Source organism: Lissotriton helveticus, chromosome 2_1 (genome assembly GCF_964261635.1).
Source record: "Lissotriton helveticus chromosome 2_1, aLisHel1.1, whole genome shotgun sequence".
Lineage (NCBI taxonomy): Eukaryota > Metazoa > Chordata > Amphibia > Caudata > Salamandridae > Lissotriton > Lissotriton helveticus.
In genome coordinates this window covers 1,460,695,308-1,460,716,186 of record NC_136059.1, presented here as the reverse complement: position 1 = coordinate 1,460,716,186, position 20,879 = coordinate 1,460,695,308, and the positions used below count along the sequence as shown (strand labels likewise).

Below are 20,879 nucleotides of genomic sequence, written 5' to 3'. Positions count from 1 at the left end.
TTATAAATGGGAACATAAGTGTGATAATTGCTCCTTTTCAAGTAGTACTGATATACACAGTGAAAGATTTATATATTTAACATTACCAGACTGTAAAGAAGTGTCTTTTAATAAACTAGTAAAAGATGCGCATCAGAACATGGTCTGTTCTCAATGTAAGTCTGAAATGTTATCAACTTTATTTATCCATAGATATGGACAATATGTAATATTAATGTTTCAACGATGCAGAGCTGATGGGAGTAAATTGTCAACTTTAATTAAAAATTTTGTGGCTACTCAAGTATCTATTTCTAGAAGAACATTTGTAACTGTAGCCATCATTTTTCATGAAGGGCCTTCCACATCATCAGGACATTATACAGCTTATTTGAAGTGTGGAAGTGGCTGGACGCTTTGCAATGATACCCAATTGACTTTTAAGAAACGTTTGCCTTTTGCCTTAACTAACTCCTATCTGCTATTTTTGGAACCCAAATTTCAGTAGTATCACTTGCTGTAGGAAGATTAATACTGTAAAGATATGAAACTTTCTTGTTTACAAATATCATGTGACTGAGGGTCTACAAATCTATAAATTAAATTTGTGTTTGGTATAGTGATAACATCAGGTAGAAATTTAGTTAATGTTTGATGGTATAAAACATGTTACACATTGTTACTGTAAAGGTTCACAAAAGAATAGATAAGATTAAGATTAAGAAATTTCAGAAAAAAACTACTTAACTCATAGTATTTGGCCATGTGGAAAAATATGAGAGAAGAAAATGAGTACTTTAGATAATTATTTTAGAACATATATGGACGCAAGTTTTTGGGAGAGGTATTTAAAAGATAATGAGTTAACTTATACAATTTGGCCACGCGAAAAGGTATGAGAGAAGAAAATGTATAGTTAAGATAGATTTTTATAGGAGATACTTGCACAGTGTTTTTTGAGATATATTTAAAAATAGGTCGTATAGTTTAATTAGTTAGTAACTGTGGAAGATGTAGTGTGCTTAGTCAAGAAATTGCGAATTTGAGAAAAACATTTAAGATATGTTTTTTTCAGGTATTTATAATATGTATGGAGATTTTGGATGGGTTTTTTAAACACAATCATTTTGATTGTGTTTTTTTTCCCCGCTGTTATATGATGATTAATATTGAAATCACTGTTTATAGTGAAAATCAATGTATTCTGAGGACAGCAAAAATAAACCATTTAATATGTTGTTTGAGTTATATTTGTTACATTGAATTTAGAAATATGTATTAAAATATATTTTTTTACTGTCTTCCACAGATATTATATTTATAAGGTAAGTACAACTAATAACATCCGAGAGTTTTCTCTGCCTCTCTCTTATTGACTCCTACTTTTTTTTATTTTATGAAATGTACATTATAATCTTATTTTTACTTTTCTTCCACAGGTACTACGTTTTTAAAAGAAATTTACCTTACTTTTTTACTATTTTTTAGGTAAGTATAAAAAATAAAGAAACTTTTACATCACTGTGTCATTTCTTTGTCTATCCTGCTTAAAGCAATGTCATGTTTAATATAAGCACTTCCACATAGGATTGGGTGCATTGTTATAAGGCATGCTTTAACAGTGATTTAATGAAATGAGCGACATTTTACTGAGTGAGTTCAGCAACACTGATATATGAAAACATTGGTGGGAAATGATATTAAATGTTACATATTGTTCTTTCCAGGAGTTTAAGTCCTTTGCTACAGTGGCAATTCTGCCTCAGCATTAGGGGGCCGGGGGGCTGAGTGGTACTTCTATGCTCATGATAGAGGTACTCCTTCATGAGCCACGGTTGAGATCTGTTCATGATACAGTGGTTCTGTCATGGCTCTGCTTAGTCAATAGAACGTGTCATGGAGGTACAATATTAGTGCTGTGCAAGCACAGCGGCAAGCCCATGACAAAACTGGTCTATTCTGAGGACAGCTGAGGCAATGCTCGTGATGGAGCGGCTCTGTCATGAGCATGGAAGGACTTAACAGGTGTTAAAAAAACATGTGGGGTCTCTTCAAAGAGAGTGTTGGTTGTAATTTAAAGGGCACTTTAAAACACATTGTAGCAGCTTTATGTTGAAGTTGCGTCTCTTTGCGCCACAATTTCGTCAGTTTATTTAATACAATGACAGTGGAAATAATGTACCATATTTACAACGTTATGGATCTAGGAGATATGTCACATTCTAAAGCCCGCGAAATGAACAGGGGTTCTGCCCATATTACCCTCCCATACCTGGGCAAGGAACATCAATTAGATGAAAAAGTAGAACAAAAAAGGTATAAAGGGATAAATTAAACAACACTACTTCATAACAGGAAACAATTTAATAACCTGTTTTTTTCAAATGTTCTTTTCTGCCAATAAATGATTATAATTTTAACACAGGACAAAATATTGGGTCAAAAAACCGGGGGGGGGGAAAAGAACCAGACTATATACAGTAATCAAAAAAGAAGTAATTACATTCTAAAGCCCTGCACCATAAGGAAGTGTTCCTCTGAAGGAATGCGTCTTGAAAGTGGCTGACTGTAATGCATGATATTTCACTCAGTGACTTTCAGACCAATGCTGTTTCAAAACTGTGCATGTGCTTGAAGCAGGCGTAGGTATTGACGCAGTATTGTGAATATAGTGCATTGGTGAGCCTTGCTGGAGCTGCATCACACTTGTGATGCAACTCTAGCAATGTATTACTTTTTGAGCACAGATGTGTTACGCATGTATGGTGTTTTTGTACCATGGTGCGCTACATTTCAAATGTGGCACACCATGGGTAACGGAGCACTAGCATACTGTGGTGCACATTAACTGGTGCATATCTGGGTATGAAGTAGTTAACATAAATCTGCCCCATAGGTTACAAATCCGCGTTTAGTAGAGTGTTCGGCCTTTGTAGTGTTATGTTTTTTCTGTTATTCTATGTAGGTATGTAATATTGCAAGATTTTTGTCACGAAAAAGAAGCCATGAGTATTGGGTTTGTGAAAGATTGCAAGATTTTTAAAATTAAAAAGCAAGAACCATGGCATTGTTTAATATAGCATTGTAAATACTTATCTTTAATAATGATGAGAGAGTAAAAAAAGGTTAACCTGATGTTTTAAAGTTATTCACAGGCTTCTTTAGAGGAAGTGTTCTATATGATTGTAGCGTGGGTGTTTGACTTTTTTATAGGTAATAGAATGCATTTTGTATGCTGTAGCAGGAGGAGTACTACATACTTGAATATTCTTCAGTGCTTATTTTCATTTTGTAAGTGGTATTGAGACCGACACAGAACTTCAATGGATCGGAGGGGCTGTTCCTGTGCATCTGGAGGACTGCCAAGCCGTTGCAGCAGTGGGAGTGAGGCCTCTCACAGGGGCGTAGCGCAGCTCCTTTTGATGCTCACAATTGCAGATAACAGGGTAGAGATGTCCGTGGAATTTTCCACGGTGTTAGTGCTTCAACATCAAGGGGAACACATATCTGTTAGAAAATCCTGTAATAATCTCAGTATTTCACATTATCGCGTGAAAAGAAAATCTTCCGAAAGATGTTGAACGTTGTTCTCTTTTAAGAGTAGAAAAGATAGTGAGGGAAGTGGGTGGAGTGCTCCGTGTAAATTGCAGAATAGAAACTACTAAGAACCAATTGGAAGTGTTGTTTTCAAGTCACATGACTTCACATGCACGTCTCAGGACGTGTACGCGGTGACAGTATCTGGTCACGTACGTCATTTGGAAGTAGAGGTCTAAATCAGCGAAGTTTCAAAACGTGAAAAGGAGTAAATCTAAACTCATCCGGATTTTATATATCTTCTGAGCTCGATTCAAGCATACAATTGTTAAAGTATAAAACCTTTTATATTTTTTTTAAAAATACCAAGGTGTGTACATTCGGTCACGCAGGAAAGTTTAAAAAGACATTGGGCTCCATTTAATGAAAATGTTCATAATAATAAAAAAGAAGCCTAGGTTTAGTCTCTTTGACGTAGTATAAGTTCATTGATGGGTCTATGAAGAAATTTAATAAGTTGCAATTGCAAAGTTTTCACGAAATATATAGGCGGGTGCGCGCACACGGTCGCGCACAAACGAAAGCCAAAAAGGCGGAGATAAACCCACTTTATAATATGCTCCTGGAGCTCTTTTTGGTACAATGAGTTAGTTCTGAAAAGAACTTTTTTTTTTTTTTAAACAAGTGTTTTGGATTTTTGAAACTTGCAAGAACATTTTCAGTTGTGACACAAGATCAAAATGAAATGAAGAAATTTATCTTTTCTCGGGGCATTTATGACTCTCAATTTTTAGTTTAATAAGAATGAGGCTCTGCTCTCCGTACAGAAGAATTTCTCCACACTCGTTGCATTTCATGTGCACCTTTGCAAGATATGGTCTCAAGTCCATCACAGCACTCGATGGAGATACAGGTCGTCCACCAGAAGATGTGCTGGCCACCTCTGATGGTAATAGCGTGGCCAGGGCTCTTGTCGATGCCTGTGCAAATTCCACAGGGTGCACTTGTTTGACATGCCGCACCATGGTATATATGGAAAAGGAATATTTTTTTGGATTTCCTCTTGAGAGAACCGATTTGCATATCGTGCAGGTAACTTTTGGCGCATTCACTTTCTTTTGTTCTTCAGGATAAGTGAAAAATTGCCAAATAAAAGATTCCTTTTTTCTTTTTAAAGGTAGTCGCTCATTTTCTTCAGATTCGGAAGATGAATGCGGAACAGCAGCCATTTCAGCAAAGTCTTTCGAAAGATGTTGAACGTTGTTCTCTTTTGAGAGTAGAGAGTAGAAAAGATAGTGAGGGAAGTGGGTGGAGTGCTCCGTGTAAATTGCAGAATAGAAACTACTAAGAACCAATTGGAAGTGTTGTTTTCAAGTCACATGACTTCACATGCGCGTCTCAGGACGTTTACGCGGTGATAGTATCTGGTCACGTACGTCATTTGGAAGTAGCGGTCTAATTCAGCGAAGTTTCAAAACGTGAAAAGGAGTAAATCCAAACACATCCGGATATTATATATCTTCTGAGCTCGATTCAAGCATACAATTGTTAAACTATAAAATCTTTTATATTTTTTAAAAAAATACGAAGGTGTGTACATTCGGTCCCGCACGAAAGTTTAAAAAGACATTCGGCTCCATTTAATGAAAATGTTCATAATAATAAAAAAGAAGTCTAGGTTTAGTCTCTTTGACGTACTATAAGTTCTTTGATGGGTCTATGAAGAAGTTCAGATTGCAAAGTTTTCACGAAATATATAGGTGGGTGCGCGCACACGGTCGCGCACGTGAGCCTGGAAATGCGATATCCATTTTATTGAGAACTGTTGCCGAGAGTGCGCACACCGGGTCGCGCACGAAAGTTTAGAAAGGCTATTTTTATTTACAGACAAATTTTAATGCGTTCAAAAAAAGGCAAGGTACAGACTTTCTAATTCTGTATCGTTTTACAAGGAGTCTCTATGCAACTTGAACAGTAAAGAAAACGGCTTGTTTCCGAAAAAAATATTGCCAGAACTTTATTGACAAAAGTATAGGTTGTATACATGAGATATTTCTGAATTAGCATTTTAAAAACCAATGAAATTCACTGAAAAAAACCATAGGTTTTACACACGTTATAGTTAGGAAGTAGCATTTAGAAAACCTATGAAATTCACTGAAAAAACCATAGGTTTTACACACGTTATAGTTAGGAATTAGCATTTACAAAACCTATGAAATTCACTGAAAAAACCATAGGTTTGACACCAGTTATAGTTAGCTGGAAATTTTACTGATATAAAACCAATGAAATTCCACGTTATAGTTATTTGGACTCACTATAACTTGCGCGTGTAATGCACTGCTGATGACGTCACATATTACATCACTCATGACATCACTGATGACACCATCCTTGTGACACAGTGACAGACCTCCTTTCACTGTAATCTAACCCTTGAAACACATATTCAAAAATAGAAACTAACATTTTCAAAAAAATGGAGATACCCATACCAGTTACAACAACCAATTCAATAATTCCACCATCTATATACACATGCACTAATTCACCAACAGTTCTATATAGTCACTCATACATATATTCACTAATCATATGTAGTGATACACCTACACATCCTGTTACACACTGACAGTCATCCAAAAGTTATTCACACACATACTCACACATGCAAATAAACTATTGAACATCCATTTAGTTGCATAAACAGCTATACACACTACCACTTTACTTCTAAGGAAACTTACACATACTTACTCTCTTAAAAAATCACTTATAGAAACACATACTAATTTAAACAGGAACTCTTACAATCCCTCACTCTCACCTATACTCACTTATATACATCAATATTCACATATACTAAATTAAAACATATGTAGTTACTGATAAAGACACTAAGAGGACAGTCATTCACTCACTAACACAGACATATACACACTAATCCACCCATACAGTCCTTCACATATGCTGTCTTCAAAACACATACAAACAGAGACTCAGTCATTCTTGCATCTATGTAGTAAGTAATACCCCCACCAAACCATGCAAACACTCATACTGATACTAAGAAAAATATCTAATAACCTATATACATACACATGTACCTACTCATCAACCCATGCAGCCACTTATACACAAAGTGAAACACTAATACATATATTTTAATATTTAAGCATTACTCAGTAATATATGTATTCACTAAGATATTCAATAATATATACATATATAACACATATTTATTTTTCAGAAAGACACACATTCACTGGATGGTGTCATCAGTGATGTCATGAGTGATGTAATATGTGACGTCATCAGCAGTGCATTACACGCGCAAGTTATAGTGAGTCCAAATAACTATAACGTGGAATTTCATTGGTTTTTTATCAGTAAAATTTCCAGCTAACTATAACTGGTGTCAAACCTATGTTTTTTTCAGTGAATTTCATAGGTTTTGTAAATGCTACTTCCTAACTATAACATGTGTAAAACCTATGGTTTTTTCAGTGAATATATATATATATATATATATATATATATATATATATATATATATATCCATTTTGAGCCCCCATATGGCTAAACTCTCTTAAAGTATCATTCACATTCCGGCTTAGCCTACAGGTGGGACACAGAACAGGGTAATGGGTTAGCATTTTCATCCATTAGCTTTTGTTTTATTCATGCTATTCATAATTTGGTAAAGCCCACACAACCATTTGGAATTTTGAAAGTCATGCATTGTGAATAAAGGAATGTCGTTGTGTCACCTTTCAGTTCACTTTGGAAAAGAGTGTTTACAGAGAGAGAAGAGAGTCCTTCTCTAGGCATTCCCTGGAGCAAGTAGAGCCTACAGCAGACCTTGATGCCTGCCTGCTTCCCGTGCCACCTCCCATGAGGCTTGGTGATCTGTTCAGGCACCATCTCCTCCTGCACAATTTAGTCCATATGGCGACTCACCGTTGCTTGGAAGAGGTTATGACACAGCCACCACAAACACAGCTCCATTTGTAGCACTCAGCATTGGACTGGTATCTGAGGCACCCTCTGGCACCAGACACCAACCCCGCTGTAATTACATTATTCTTGGAAACGGTAAAACGAGGGAGAACCATGACAGTTATAGAGCGCATATAGCACTCTACTTGTAGTGGTGCATCATACTCATAGTTTAATGCACCAGCATATATATTCAGTATCATTATGTATTCTGTTAAAAATGCATTTATTCCCCACATTGTCAAGCAGTGCAATGTGCACATTTTATATATATATTACCTACTGGCGGTCGCCAGTAGGTATATATAGTTAGGATTTTTTCCCTATGGGATTTTTGAAAATTCTATGTCTAATAACTTTGGCGTTTGTGGACGGAATTGGCTGAAATTTTCAGCAAAATGGAACATTTTGTTTCTGAGCAGCCACTGGAAATTTGGGGGGAGTTGGTCCAGGGGGGGCCGAGAAAAAAGGGGGGTCCCAAAACGTGTTTTTAACATTGAGTTTTCCATAGGGCGGTTAGCCTCATTTTTAGCCCGAACGGCTGAATGGATTTGCACGAAACTTGGCAAATTTGTAGGGACTGGTAGCCCGATGTGCCTTTTGTAGGTCTCAATATATGTGCTCCAGTGGATTTTGAGAAATTAACGTTCAAAAAAAGATATATATCTAGAGCCGCGCCTGGAGCGCTCCCACGTACGCGTACAGGGGAGCGCTCCAGGCGCGCCACGCGATCTGCGCACGGCAAGCTGATTGGTTCTCGGGTGTCTATAAACATTCGAAACAGTCCGCAGCGGCCGCCATCTTGTGTCTCGGTAGGATTGAGACACAAGAGGTGGCAAAAATCAAAGGGGGAAATGAGCAAGAGGGGGCAGGGTACACACCCCCTGACCCCCTAGGTTACATGTGGGGGCCATAAAAGGCTCCCGCGGGTGAAAAAAAAAAGAAAAAAAAATTCGATTTTCGCGGGGGTGAGCGCCCGGTACGCGCACCGGGGAGCGTACGGGGGAGCGTACCATGGAGATTAAAAATGACAGACTTTAAAAAAAATAAAGCTTCTTTTTAAAAATTGGAGGTAGTTCTGAAAAGAACTTTTTTTTTCATTTTGTTGTTTTATATATATTTTTTTTTTGTTTTTTTTGTTTTATATTTTTTTAGACTTTTTAAAACAATTTTATATTTTTTTTGTATTTTTTTCAAGGGAAAAACAAAAACAAGGATTCCAAAACTGCTCAACAGGAGCAAAAAAAATTGAAAATTTAGGGACTGGAAGAGCAGCGGTGTTGCTGTTTCTTTAGGGCAATCAGTTCAACACTCTGCTCCCCATAGCAGAGCAGTTCGTCACACTCTGCGCACAAAAATTTGATGCCCGCAAACACCGGCTGAATGTTAGGGATCATTCTTCCACGGGGTGGTCCCGAAGGTGTTGCTCCACCAGTGGAGGTGCTGCCGCCATCTGTTGGTACATTCCGTGCCAGCTCTCTGACACTCTCCCTGGCAAAGTTGTTAGGGTGTCTTCTTTTGACATGCCGGATCAAATTGGCATTGCCAAAACTATATTTTTTCAGAGGATTGCCTCTGGATAAACTACTCCCACATATTTTGCATGTTACTTTGGGAGCGTTCACTTTTTTCTGTCCTTCTGGGATGTCGTAAAATTTCCAAATGAAATGGGTTTTTTTCTTTTGCTGAGGAGGGTCCTCATCCAAAAATCCCTCTGAATCACTGCTGGATGACTCTCTTGCAGCCATTGCTGGAGATCAGAAAAGTAGGAGATAGAGTAGACACAACAGCTCTTGCTCTCTCCAAGTACAAAGCAATAGTGAGAGAAATGGGTGGGTTTCACACAATTTGGAAAAAAAAAAGTTCTGAACCAATGAAAAGTGTTATTTTAAAGTCACATGGTTTGACGCGCTTACGCTACGCGCCCGGGGCGCGTCCCGGGCGTGTATCGTAAGCGCATCGGGGCGCTTACGTTGCGCGATCGTATGCGCTTCCGGGTGCGCTTACGCGGTGCGTCATAAGACGCATCTCGCGGCTACGCGATACGTGTCTTATGACGCAAGGCGTGGCGGCTACGCGATACGTCACGATGTTGTTTTCGTTCTCGACAATAGCGCTTCCGGGACGCGCATTAGTACGCGCCTCGGGGCGCGCCGCCAGATTGCGCTTACCCGTGCGTTCACCTGTCCGCGCCCCGGGAGCGCACTAAAAATAATATTAAAAAAAAATAAAAAAATTATAAAATATAAAATTAGATTTAAAATGTATTATTTTTATAAAGATTTGCTATTAAAAAACCTATGAAATTCACTGAAAAAACCATAGGTTATAGACCATATATAGTTAGGAATTAGCATTTACAAAACCTTGAAAATTCACTGAAAAAACCATAGGTTATAGACCATATATAGTTAGGAATTAGCATTTAAAAAACCTTATTTTACTCACACAAAACCATTGAAATTCCATATATAGTTAGTTGCAGTAACTATATATCGCGCACCCGCAATCCACTGCTGATCATGTCACATATTACATCATTCATGACATGGTCAGTGACATCACTGATGACATCACTGATGACATCTCAAATGACATCACTGATGACATCACTGATGACATCTCAAATGACATCAGTGATGACATCATGACACACCAATACCAGTTACTACATACGCACTCACTGATTCCTACGTCTACACACACATTCACTCATTCACCCATACAATCACTCATAAATACAGTCACTCATTATTACAACACTATCATATGCACTCATACACCTAGTCAGTCCTGTGAAGAATCAATCACACTTCGATTTCCTCATCTATACAGTTAAACACAGAACACCATACTTTTCACACATAAACTAACACATACTTACTCTCTTATACAATCACTGATACAAGTACACATTGATATGCACAGTCACACACCTCCCAGCCAGCCACACACACACTCAGTCTTCCATACATCCACTCATTCTTCAATATGTAAAACATATTTAAACTTTACAAAAACACACAGACACTAGATGATGTCATCAGTGATGTCACTGACCATGTCATGAATGATGTAATATGTGACATGATCAGCAGTGGATTGCGGGTGCGCGATATATAGTTACTGCAACTAACTATATATGGAATTTCAATGGTTTTGTGTGAGTAAAATAAGGTTTTTTAAATGCTAATTCCTAACTATATATGGTCTATAACCTATGGTTTTTTCAGTGAATTTTCAAGGTTTTGTAAATGCTAATTCCTAACTATATATGGTCTATAACCTATGGTTTTTTCAGTGAATATATATATATATATATATATATATATATATATATATATATATATATATATATCAAAGAAAAAGGTTGCCCATGTGAGGAGTCACTCACATCAGGATTACACACCAAACCGCAGGCAGCAGTGTGGACAGCATGCATCACGTGTTTCAAAAGCCATACGCGTTTCGAGCAATTTGGACGCTCTTGATCACTGGCAAACACAGGCAGGAAGCGGTTTGTGAAGAACGTTGCTTTTATTGAAGATAAAGAGCCCCACCCATGTGGGCGTACCTATTAGCATGCTGGTAGTTATAGTCCAAAATTTTGCTAATATCAGACTCCATCAGTTCTCTTGCCGAGTGGCCACAAATCCTGCCTTATGTTGTAAATTAAAATTCCCTGTTGGGTGAAATGCGCAGATACATCGCTGTACCTCACCGCCCAATGTCACTGCGGGCAAGGCTCCTGATGTCCTTAGAGCGCTGGTGATTCCCAGCCCTCGGGGTCCGCCTGCAAGCGTCGGGACTCCTCGCGGCCGAGCGAGCCGCTATTACATCAAAGAAAAAGGTTGCCCATGTGAGGAGTCACTCACATCAGGATTACACACCAAACCGCAGGCAGCAGTGTGGACAGCATGCATCACGCGTTTCAAAAGCCATACGCGTTTCGAGCAATTTGGACGCTCTTGATCACTGGCAAACAGAGGCAGGAAGCGGTTTGTGAAGAACGTTGCTTTTATTGAAGATAAAGAGCCCCACCCATGTGGGCGTACCTATTAGCATGCTGGTAGTTATAGTCCAAAATGTTGCTAATATCAGACTCCATCAGTTCTCTTGCCGAGTGGCCACAAATCCTGCCTTATGTTGTAAATTAAAATTCCCTGTTGGGTGAAATGCGCAGATACATCGCTGTACCTCACCGCCCAATGTCACTGCGGGCGAGGCTCCTGATGTCCTTAGAGCGCTGGTGATTCCCAGCCCTCGGGGTCCGCCTGCAAGCGTCGGGACTCCTCGCGGCCGAGCGAGCCGCTATTACATCAAAGAAAAAGGTTGCCCAGGTGAGGAGTCACTCACATCAGGATTACACACCAAACCGCAGGCAGCAGTGTGGACACCATGCATCACGCGTTTCAAAAGCCATATGCGTTTCGAGCAATTTGGACGCTCTTGATCACTGGCAAACACAGGCAGGAAGCGGTTTGTGAAGAACGTTGCTTTTATTGAAGATAAAGAGCCCCACCCATGTGGGCGTACCTATTAGCATGCTGGTAGTTATAGTCCAAAATTTTGCTAATATCAGACTCCATCAGTTCTCTTGCCGAGTGGCCACAAATCCTGCCTTATGTTGTAAATTAAAGTTCCCTGTTGGGTGAAATGCGCAGATACATCGCTGTACCTCACCGCCCAATGTCACTGCGGGCGAGGCTCCTGATGTCCTTAGAGCGCTGGTGATTCCCAGCCCTCGGGGTCCGCCTGCAAGCGTCGGGACTCCTCGCGGCCGAGCGAGCCGCTATTACATCAAAGAAAAAGGTTGCCCATGTGAGGAGTCACTCACATCAGGATTACACACCAAACCGCAGGCAGCAGTGTGGACAGCATGCATCACGCGTTTCAAAAGCCATACGCGTTTCGAGCAATTTGGACGCTCTTGATCACTGGCAAACACAGGCAGGAAGCGGTTTGTGAAGAACGTTGCTTTTATTGAAGATAAAGAGCCCCACCCATGTGGGCGTACCTATTAGCATGCTGGTAGTTATAGTCCACACTGCTGCCTGCGGTTTGGTGTGTAATCCTGATGTGTGTGACTCCTCACATGGGCAACCTTTTCTTTGATGTAATAGCGGCTCGCTCGGCCGCGAGGAGTCCCGACGCTTGCAGGCGGACCCCGAGGGCTGGGAATCACCAGCGCTCTAAGGACATCAGGAGCCTCGCCCGCAGTGACATTGGGCAGTGAGGTACAGCGATGTATCTGCGCATTTCAACCAACAGGGAATTTTAATTTACAACATAAGGCAGGATTTGTGGCCACTCGGCAAGAGAACTGATGGAGTCTGATATTAGCAAAATTTTGGACTACAACTACCAGCATGCTAATAGGTACGCCCACATGGGTGGGGCTCTTTATCTTCAATAAAAGCAACGTTCTTCATAAACCGCTTCCTGCCTGTGTTTGCCAGTGATCAAGAGCGTCCAAATTGCTCGAAACGCGTATGGCTTTTGAAACGCGTGATGCATGCTGTCCACACTGCTGCCTGCGGTTTGGTGTGTAATCCTGATGTGAGTGACTCCTCACATGGGCAACCTTTTCTTTGATGTAATAGCGGCTCGCTCGGCCGCGAGGAGTCCCGACGCTTGAAGGCGGACCCCGAGGGCTGGGAATCACCAGCGCTCTAAGGACATCAGGAGCCTCGCCCGCAGTGACATTGGGCGGTGAGGTTCAGCGATGTATCTGCGCATTTCACCCAACAGGGAATTTTAATTTACAACATAAGGCAGGATTTGTGGCCACTCGGCAAGAGAACTGATGGAGTCTGATATTAGCAAAATTTTGGACTACAACTACCGGCATGCTAATAGGTACGCCCACATGGGTGGGGCTCTTTATCTTCAATAAAAGCAACGTTCTTCATAAACCGCTTCCTGCCTGTGTTTGCCAGTGATCAAGAGCGTCCAAATTGCTCGAAACGCGTATGGCTTTTGAAACGCGTGATGCATGCTGTCCACACTGCTGCCTGCGGTTTGGTGTGTAATCCTGATGTGAGTGACTCCTCACATGGGCAACATTTTCTTTGATGTAATAGCGGCTCGCTCGGCCGCGAGGAGTCCCGACGCTTGCAGGCGGACCCCGAGGGCTGGTAATCACCAGCGCTCTAAGGACATCAGGAGCCTCGCCCGCAGTGACATTGGGAGGTGAGGTACAGCGATGTATCTGCGCATTTCACCCAACAGGGAATTTTAATTTACAACATAAGGCAGGATTTGTGGCCACTCGGCAAGAGAACTGATGGAGTCTGATATTAGCAAAATTTTGGACTACAACTACCAGCATGCTAATAGGTACGCCCACATGGGTGGGGCTCTTTATCTTCAATAAAAGCAACGTTCTTCATAAACCGCTTCCTGCCTGTGTTTGCCAGTGATCAAGAGCGTCCAAATTGCTCGAAACGCGTATGGCTTTTGAAACGCGTGATGCATGCTGTCCACACTGCTGCCTGCGGTTTGGTTTGTAATCAGGATGTGAGTGACTCCTCACATGGGAAACCTTTTCTTTGATGTAATAGCGGCTCGCTCGGCCGCGAGGAGTCCCGACGCTTGCAGGCGGACCCCGAGGGCTGGGAATCACCAGCGCTCTAAGGACATCAGGAGCCTCACCCGCAGTGACATTGGGCGGTGAGGTACAGCGATGTATCTGCGCATTTCACCCAACAGGGAATTTTAATTTACAACATAAGGCAGGATTTGTGGCCACTCGGCAAGAGAACTGATGGAGTCTGATATTAGCAAAATTTTGGACTACAACTACCAGCATGCTAATAGGTACGCCCACATGGGTGGGGCTCTTTATCTTCAATAAAAGCAACGTTCTTCATAAACCGCTTCCTGCCTGTGTTTGCCAGTGATCAAGAGCGTCCAAATTGCTCGAAACGCGTATGGCTTTTGAAACGCGTGATGCATGCTGTCCACACTGCTGCCTGCGGTTTGGTGTGTAATCCTGATGTGAGTGACTCCTCACATGGGCAACCTTTTCTTTGATATATATATATATATATATATATATATAATTCACATGTAACAAAACACCCATGTCTGAAGACACTATATTCATATTAATGTAATTGTGTGTTTTAAGTTGGCTGTAGTTTAGGCCAGAAGCTGCAAGTTGTTTACGAGTTAGTTTTACTCTCAGCTACTGAAGAAATAATTAAATGTATATTTTGAATGTGCCGGGCTAGTGTGCTTTCCTCCCATTGCAGGTATGAAGAACAACGTCATTATTTCAGCTAGGGAGTTACTTGTAATGTCTTTGACCAGCCTGAGAAGTGATGGGGAGTATATCTTCTGTTCTTGGCCTATCTACACTCCCAAGTCATAAGAAGCAAAGAGATTTAATTAAAGAAGTCACGGAAAAACACTGAACCTTTGGAAACTTTCGAGAAATTAAACAAAATTGTCACGTGATACTCACAGGAGGTGGCTGAATTATCCTCTTTGTTTTATGCGCAGGGACAGGAACGGCAGACTTCTAGATTTTGGAGGAGAGAGCATCTTAAAACGAGCTCTATAGCTGTAGCTATTTGATCAATTTTTGGCGTGAGTACTTGGTAGGAAGTCTATACGTGCTGACACCTTCGAAAGCAGAGACAGGGGAGCCACCTAGAATCATCGCTAATGAGAGTAGTGTAGGGAAAGATATTTCATGCTTTCTTTCCTGATGAAAAGGGACTTGGACTCTGCCTCCATCTTAGGGTGCGTGCTAATCTTGGAGTTCATAATTTTGTGTCTTTTTTGTCAAATTAGAGTGTGTTTAGATACAATTATTTTTGGCCTTATAATAAAAATCCATAATTGGAATTCAGAGTTTGTGGTACTTAAAGCATAATGAATTTGTAAGTATAATTTGACATGTATGTGTCTCCCCTCGACAACTTTAGCAGGCAAATAAAAGACCATCTGAGCCGAACTTGAATAATAAGACAAGGCCTAAGTTTGGCTCAATCAACAGGTATAAGCGTGGTTCTACTAGGAATAGATTGAGGGGCCCATTGCACAAGGAATGCTGACGTCACCTGCAGCAGCCTCTGCATGGAGAAACCCCTCCAACCGCGAGTAGCCCGGTAAGGTGAAATCTTACATCAAAAGGCACCCTGCTTCCGGCCGCTCTGCACCCTGGAGAAGAGGACCTGAGGTGCACCAAAATCCTGAGCCTTCCACCTTACCTGCCCAGCTCTTACCTCCTCCCATAAAACTTCCTGGACTGAGCCTGCAGCCAAAATCCCAAAAGGGCAACCTCTATAGGATTGCCTTGAGCTCTCGACCTCTCCTAAGCACCCTGCATTTGGCCAACCCTGCACCGCTGGTGTTGTGGGCTTGGTGCTGAGCCCCTTTGCCCTGACTTTAACCCCCAGGAGCTTGGCTCCTGAAACCAAGTGGGCCGCCTGTGAGCAGATCTCAACTGAGATGCCCCCTGGGCCCTTTGGTTAACATTGGGCCCTTGCACTCTGCACCCGGCTGCTCCAGTGCCGCTGGTGGTGCAATTTGAGTGCCTATCTGGACCTTTGGGAACCTTGGTCCGAACCGCCGAAAGCCATACTTGTACATCGTTTACTTACCTGTAAAACGTTTTCACTTGTTTTCCCAGAGGGTCCAATGTTACGAGTTTTATTCCTAAAAATGTCATTGACTTTCTGTTTTGTATGAAAGGAAAGTAACTTTGGTTTAACTTAAAAATTGTTGGTATTACCTGTAAGGGACTAACCCTAGTATATGATATCTTGGCATATCACCGCAAATACTCAGAGTAACTGAAAATAAATCCAACATTAATCAAATGTAATCTTTCTTTTGAAATGTTTTAAAAGTAATACAAACTTGTAAACGATTCCAATCCAATCCACAATTGCATTACTGCATACAGCCTTGCCTTTGAAAGAATTTCTTACTTTCTGGTGCCAAGTCCTGCTTGGTTCTACATAATAAACTATAAGTATGTCTTTTTATACTTACCTAATTGGGCTGGATTCTGTTTCTAAGTGTGTGCCATCAGCCTTAATTGAGTGAATACAATAAATGCTTAAGTCACCCTCCTGATAGGCCTAACTGCTCACCCACACTACCACAAAGAGAGCTGTTAGTACTTATCTAATTATCCTCTGCTATAACTCTGGGGACTCCCTGGACTCTGTGCACACTATACTTTACCTTGGTATAGCATATACAGAACCAGCTTCCTACTGAGGCTGCACCTGGTTCCAAAAGCTGCCCGGAAGATGATTGTCACCTCAAAGTTGAACTATGTGAATGGTCTATATTTCGGTCTGCTGTCCTACTTATTGCATCATCTGCAGATCATTAAAAATGCTGCTGTGCGTCTTATCTATAAAGTTCCATTAGGCCAGTCAGTGTCTGCCTATCTATTCCTGCTGCACTAGCTACCTATTGCTAGTGCATCAAATTCAAGGCATAGTTACTGCCCACAGAACCCTGGAGCAGAAGGCTCTGTTGTACTTTAGAAGAAGGCTTGAGGCCTACTGCCAGGGCAGATCCTTGAGGTCTAATACCTTAAATCTCTTGCATGCCCCGAGGGTATGCAAGACTAGGCGAGGTGGAAGATTCTTCACATTCTTAACGGCAAAACATTTGAACTTGCTTCCGGCTGCTCTTCGTTTTTCACCATCTGAAACTGCCTTTAGGAAAAGTTTGAATACTTAATTCTAATGCTTATGCCGGTTGTTCAGGGGTGGGATGTTTGTGTGTCTACGGTCCTTCTGCTAGCGCTGGAAGGCTTCCTTAGAAGTGCATATTCTATTGTATTGTACTGTTTATGCTGGAGGAAATTCAGCTGGCTCCACCAGGCGACCTGTCTTGAGGACACAGCTGCCCTGGGTAGAGAAAACAGTCAGGGGTGGCTTCCAGACTCAGGGAAAAAGCTCTCTGTGAGTCAAGGTCATCATGTTTTTTTGATTTTAATAAACAAACTCACAGTTTGGTTATTTCTTTTTTGAAAGTAGAGAATGTTGACAAGCAGGCGCATCTAACATGATATCCAGTCGGCAAACCTTCTGTGCTTTCAGCAGAGCTGCTTTAGTGATGACTTCAATGGCACAGAGATCCAAGCCAACCCAAAATGCATCTCAAAATAGGGTGGGTGGCCTACAGCAAGGGAGTGGGGGCCGTACCCTAGGTTGAGCCGGCAGGACAGTGGTCTACCTCCTTGGTCTAAACGACATCCTGGCTCTTAATCTTTACTTACTGGAATTTAGAAGCTTGTGCTTTGTTTTCTTCCGCACCGATGCCCCATGGTTTTAGATATGGTTGTAAATGCTTTGATAACCCCTTGCATTCGCTTATTTATAATTCACGTTTATTTAATTATACACTTTTGTAGCATGCTCACAGCACTGGCTGACTGCATCAAAGAATAGGGAAGGGAAGGTGGAGAGATCGGAAGGAAGGTTGAGTTGAGGGCAGTCTGACAGAGTAGCGTTGTGACCTCCAAACCATAACTGTGCATAACAGATGGCTCTTTAAGACCTCTGATGCTCGGCTTTGGGTGTGAGTTGGGCTGATGGGAGTTAAAAAGTGACAAATCTTTTAAATGTAAGGATCGCCTCCCAACAAGAGTTTGTAGGAGGCTATTGGTAAAATGTTCATCAAGCCTGTTATCACATCATATGATACAGTACCTTGGTATGTACATGGCAGCCGCATCGTCGTCATCAATTTGTATGGCACCAGCCTAAAAAAAAAGAGACACTCTTCCATTAGATTACCATAGAGTAAAAAATCAGTACTAAAGACTAAACTCTAACTGGAATATTTTAAGAAAACGCCCACACACATACACACACACATAGTGTGTATTTGTTATCATATTTATGTAAACATTTATTTATCCAGAAGCCATTCTCCTTCATTTTCCACTCTGTAGAAAAAGAGGTAATAGGCCTAAAGCAGAAGAACGAAACACTATGGCTCTTATCACTGGCCGAAGAAAAACAGGCAAACATTATCTTAGTATCAGCATAAGGAAAGTGTGAGCCTTGCAAATGAATATAATGCAGCAATTTTTAGATTTATGCAAGCAATGATGCAGCAATGAGCTCATGATCCTAGGTAGAGTGCCTGAGAAAGTTCACCAACACAGCTAATGGAGCGGACCCTGAGTTGGAAGAGTGCTGCTGCCTTCCTCCAAAGACATAAAACTGTGTGACTCTATTCATGGGGGAACAAGGCTGTTCTGCAAACAAATAAGGCAGCAGGAACTTAAGGGTGCAAAGTGTTTTAGCTCCATGAAGTACTTCACAGGTGGCAAGATCCCACCTTAGAACACAGGGTCGTAAAATATATACCATCTAACATGCAAAAACATCCATACACTAATTATCTTCATCCGCTGGAGCTTTTTACTTACCTGGATAATTTTAAAATCATCCTAAGTGCATTTGTGGGAATAGGAGTCTTCGCTGAGTGGAGGTGTAAAGGGACCATTTTGTATGCTTACTCTGCCACTGATGGCCAGGTCCAACCATATTCACAGTGAGCTCTTGGCTCTCCCAAAAAAGAGACAGATCATATGAAACTGCTAGGCCACTTTCCATCCAAAGATCAAAACATACAACCCCTGGTGTGCCCCACTGCAAAGGAGTTGAGGTTAATGTTACACAGTAATCTACAGAACCCAGGTCTAGGCATACCTTGACACCCAATGTGCCCAAATGAAAACAACAAACAGTGACAGATGTAAACGCTTGAACTCATGATATCAGTGGTAGTTATTACGTGTTGGGAAACTACTATGCACAGACACTGAAGAAATACGAAATATATTGAAGAACAAGATTTCTTGGAGTACGTAAAATCAATTTAAAGAGCTAATCACATACACCCAATTTAAATATAGGACGGACTGATTTGCTCTGGGAAATCTAGGTGTCAACATTTAATATGAATATTTATTTTAAAGGTGAATCCATCCAAAGTTATGCAAAAGGGACGCTTTTAGAACGTTTTGGGAGTAAGCAAAAATAAAAATGGTTATCAAATAATTCTGTAATGATGACAGGATACGAAATACAGAGGTCGTAGTTTATTTGTATAACAGGATCCCACAGGCGAGCATCAGCGTGCATGCAAGCACGAAGGAGTCTCTCACAGTACCGCAACTGTTATTATTCACAGAAGGTCCCGTGCCAACGGGCAGCACGCGACGGGACAAACCATAGTGCCACTCGCACCGGCGGGAAAGCGAGCGGGAAAGGATACTATATATCTACTTTTGTAAAATGGAAAAGATAAGAAAAAGAAAGAAGAAAGACAAAGAAAGAACAAGATGAAGAAAACAAAATAGAGAAAGAGGAAGAGAGAGAGAAAGAAAAACAAGAGAGAGAGAGAGAGAGAGAGAGAGAGAGAGAGAGAGAGAGAGAGAGTAGAATACAATAGAACAAAGAGAAGAACAAATAGAAAATGGCGAAAATATATCAACGGTATCTGGCTGGTAATTTTATCACTCTACCACTTTTTCTCGCCTCAAGCATGATACACTGAGGACGACCAAGATCACACTCCTCAAGTACACGTGCACGTTTCTCTTCCACTTCATTGTTTACATGTTTTCTTAAACCAGAATTCTTATTAACCTTTACCACTTTGTTCATGTTCCACCAGTTATCTCCATTGACACGTATTGCACTTCCACATATTTCGTTTATAACCACTGGCTCACTGTATTTAGGCATGCCTTTTTTAACAAAAGACGGTTTCTTTATCTTCACTACATCACCCACTACCAAGTCTTTTTCTGAAGCATGTTTTCTTTTGTCAAAATACATTTTTTGCTTGTTTTGCACCTGATGGACCCTGTTTCTAACTCTAGTGTCCAATTCCTGGAGTGATTCTTTATTCTTAAACCATTTTGACATCCATGCAGGGGTGAATTCAGTGGAAGGTTTTCTTCCTCTTAATAATTTGAAAGGTGAAGACCCAGTGGATGAGTGTTGCGTGGTCCTATAAAACCACAACATGCTTCTCACCGCTGCAGGTATGTCTTTGTTATTTTGTAAGGCCCATCTTATGCAATCACCAATGACTCTGTTATGCCTTTCCACAAGACCGTTAGTCTGTGGATGGTAAAGTGAGGTTTTTAGATGTGAAATGGAAGAGTCTTTAAGAAACTCTTCGACATCAGACGATGAAAATTGTACGCCATTGTTAGAGAATACTGTTTTTGGAAAACCTTCTCTCATGAAGACCTCTTTCATGAATTCAATAACCTCCTTTGAGTCAACTTTGGAAACAAATCTAACCTCTGGCCATTTGGAATAATAATCCATAAGGACAATGGTGAATTTGGATTTTTGAGG

At 40.9% G+C, this 20,879-nt stretch overlaps 1 long non-coding RNA gene across 1 annotated transcript in view; it reads right to left on the bottom strand.

Annotated features, from left to right (window-relative positions):
* The window catches only part of LOC144819799 (uncharacterized), a 127,789-nt gene that overhangs the window by 72,930 nt on the left and 33,980 nt on the right, over window positions 1-20,879 (bottom strand). The window contains exon 2 of the long non-coding RNA XR_013607572.1: window positions 18,204-18,256. This is a non-coding gene — a long non-coding RNA (uncharacterized LOC144819799). The remainder of the gene's footprint in view (window positions 1-18,203; window positions 18,257-20,879) is intronic.